Source organism: Mastomys coucha, chromosome X (assembly GCF_008632895.1).
Source record: "Mastomys coucha isolate ucsf_1 chromosome X, UCSF_Mcou_1, whole genome shotgun sequence".
NCBI lineage: Eukaryota > Metazoa > Chordata > Mammalia > Rodentia > Muridae > Mastomys > Mastomys coucha.
This window is the reverse complement of record NC_045030.1, coordinates 44,339,006-44,342,770: the sequence shown is the minus strand read 5'-3', so window position 1 is coordinate 44,342,770 and position 3,765 is coordinate 44,339,006. Positions and strand designations below refer to the sequence as shown.

General features: G+C 36.1%; 1 pseudogene; it reads left to right on the top strand.

Annotated features, from left to right (window-relative positions):
• Window positions 1–2,928: 2,928 nt before the first annotated feature.
• LOC116091308 lies at window positions 2,929–3,390 on the top strand (annotated as a pseudogene).
• Window positions 3,391–3,765: the final 375 nt, after the last annotated feature.

Sequence of the window (3,765 nt, the reverse complement as noted above, 5' to 3'; positions counted from 1 at the left end):
GAGAGAGAGAATAACAGGTACCAAAAAATTAAAGACATCATAAAACATCTTGCTTCTCATCTTAACTCATTACTGAGTTGTAGCATGACCTTGCACAAGTTTACTTAAGCTCTTAGCACTTCATTTATAAAAATAGAGATAAAAAATCCATTTCATGGCAATGTTGTGAAGATTCAATGAGATTATGTGAGAAAGCCCAACAAAATAATCATCGCATAGAATTTTCTCAACAAATCATGGTGTTATATCATAAAAGAACATCTGTCGTTCAGTAATATAATACAGTTACAGCAATAAACTAAATGTCCTTGAAATAAGTGGAGAGCATTAGGAAGCAGTATAAAGTGTTACACAGAAAAATGTTGGGTCTCAAAATTTGATGCTTTAAGTGAAGTAAACAATTTCTGGACTAGTCAAGGGAGTATTTAATTCCTAAACCATCAAGTCTCCATATCCTATGTATCTATGTTTAGGCTTAATGAAACACATAACTAAATAAGCAATATGGTTTAACTGTGAGACCCGTATCAAAGTTAGCTTGACAACTGGCTTCTCGTGGATTACCTGTTCAAATGTTCTCCTCCAATAGGCAGAAATAATAATAAACTGGCTGATTTATCTCTACATCTTGCCTAGAAGTATCAGCCTGCTAATGTGTGATTTTCAGGTGCTAGACTGTGTTATGTGTTTGATAGGATCTTTAAAATTTATGAAATGATTTACAGTTTCTAAAGTGCTTTGACTTGCATCTAAATTTCTATTGAGCATTATAAATAGGACTTATATATGTGACTCCTACTAGATGAATCAAGAGATACTTTTGCAATTTCTTCCCTTCCATAGACACAATATACTAACTCAGCATGCTCCATGTATAAAATTGAATACAACATGCACTAAATATCTTAGACCATTAATAGGATTCAGCAAACTCATTAAGGGAAAGTTAAAACAGCCTGGTTCTTGTTAAAGTTAAAACTCCTATATAGTAAGAAACAAGAAACATAAAATTTTTGCAAACTACAGAGACATGTTCTACTCTAATAGAAAATTACTGTTATTAAAAAGAATAATAGTAATCATCTTCTAGTGTAATCAAAATTAGAAAGTGGACAATTAGGCTTTCAATGCTGCTTAAAAAGAATCACTGTTGGTGATATGACTCTCTTTCTCTATATCAGTATCTATAATAAAGAATCACATGTACCTCAGTCTGCCTTCTAATTCTCTTAGAAGAAGTTTTTGTGCCAAGATAAGGTGTTCATATTCAGTCTCTTTTATGACCCTTGTTTTCTTTAAAATACCTACATTTAGTTGTATAGTTACCAAATTCCCAGATTTCAGAGATTGGACCATGCTTCTTTTGAAAATAAACTTGGCTCTAAACAGGTCTTGATCCAAAATACACCATACTTTCCAGTCTCTCTCATAATAGCAGTCCAAATGCCCTACTAATTTTTTATAACCCCAAGTACCCGGACTTCTTTCTGAAGTTCTCATGGAAAAATCTCTTCCCTTCAATAATATATCACCTAGCCTCTGTATTACTTTTGTCTCATTGTGACAAAACACATTATACAAATAACTTAAAGAGGACTAATTTTAGCTCACCATCTGAGAAGATTCAGTTTGTGGTCATTTGGCCTTATACACTTGATCAGAATATTCTGACAGAGGTAACATGTGACAAGAAGAATGTTGTCTGCCATCTAGTCGGAAAGCATTAGGAAAGGGGGACAGAAAATTAACCCCAGTAAGATAAAACCAAAGATCTGGAGCCAGTGATCATTAATTTTTCCAGTCTTGTCTCCTCAAGTTTCCAAAATACACTAACCTCTTGGGACCAAGTATTCAAAGCATGAGCCTGTGAAGAATTTTGCACATTTAAGCAACTGCTTTCGAAAATGATCTCCTAAAATTTCTCAATAACTCACTTGCATTTTTATGATGGCAAAAGCCAATGTGGAAGATATCCTACAGAGCTTCATCTCTAGTAGACAGTATGCATTGATCAGAAAGAATCTCTAATACTGGAGAATTTTGTCACTGGTGACAGGTGAATAAAAGAACAATTTTTGGTAATATCTTCACCTACTTCTAAATTCTTTGCCACTTCTCTCCCATGGTTTGCTTTTTTTTTAGTTTGTTCACACATGCTTCCCCTAAATTTTACTTTGTTACTGTACCTTATATATTGCACTTAAATATATTTATTACATATTTGACCTAATTATTTCATATGTATTATTCCTGGTGAGTATTCCAAGATTTTACCTCCAGAAATACATTCCATCTGGAATCTGAAGCTAAGTCTGCCTACCCCATCTTGCCCAGAACATTTGTCATTCTTTTGTTGAGCAAATCACTTATAGCCTGTTCTATAAGCTCAACTTTCATATTATCACAGTATTCATAAACAAGTTAGCTCTATGTAGTATCCTAATTCTTTGTTATAATGCTTATGTTATTCTTTTTACTTCATTATGTAAATATTAAATCTGTCCATCAATGTCCCTTTCATTGACCTCAACTACATGCTCTATATGATCCAGAATGACTCTACAAGTTAAACAGCATATTCAAGGCTGAGAAATTGAAGCTTGTCATCAATGGAAAGGCCATCACCATCTTCTAGGAGTGAGATACCTCTAACATCACATGTAGTGATACTGGCACTGGGTATGTTATGGAGTTTACTAATATCTTTACCACCATGGAGAAGGCTAGGGCCCACATGAAGGATGGCACCAAAAGGCTCATTATCTGTAATTTTTTCTGCTGATGTCTCCATGTTCATGATGGATGTGTACCATTAGAAGTATAACAAAATTCACTCAAGGTTGTCTGCAATGCTTCCTGCACCATTAACTGCTCAACCCTCTCCCCCTAGCCAAGGTCATCCATGACAACATTAGCATCATAAGACTCATGACCACAGTCCATACCATTACTGCCTCATGGAATACTGTGGATGGAACCTCTGGAAAGTTGTGGCATGATAGTCGTGGGGCTGCTCAGAACATCATCACTACATCTACTTGTGCTACAAAGGCTGTGGGCAAGGTCATTCCAGAGATGAATGGGAAGTTCACTGAAATGACATTTGTTTTTAGCCCCAATGTATTTACCATGGGTCTAGCATGCCACCTGGAGAAAACTGCCAAGTATGATAATTCAAGAATGTGATGAAGGCTCATTTGAAGGTCCATTAAAGGGCTACAATGAAGACCAGGTTGTCTCCTGCAACTTTAGCAGCAATGCCCACTCTTCCACCTTTGATGCTGGGGTTAACATTGCTCTCAATGACAATTTTGTAAAGGTCATTCCTGGTATGACAATGCATACTACTATAGCAACATGGTGGTATACCTCATGGCCTCCAAGGAGTAAGGAGTCCTGAACCACCTACATCAGCAATGAGAGAAAGAGAGGCCTTCAAGGCTCTTGGCTGCTGAGGAGTCCCTGTCTCAACACTGAGCATCTCCTTCACAGTTCCTATCTTAGACCTCTAGAATAGCAGGAGGGGTCTAGAGAACCCTACTCTTTGGAATACCATCAATAAATTTCACTACATCCACCAAAATAAAAGATTTTAAAAACTGGATATAGTGGTATGCATCTATAATCAAAGAACAAATAATGTTGAGTCATGGGGATCAACCTGAGCTACATTGTAAAATCGTGTCTCAAAAAATAGATTTAAGAAGGAATGAAATGTCTACCTTTTGGTCTTCCTTCTTCTTGAGTTCCTTGTGGAATGTGGGT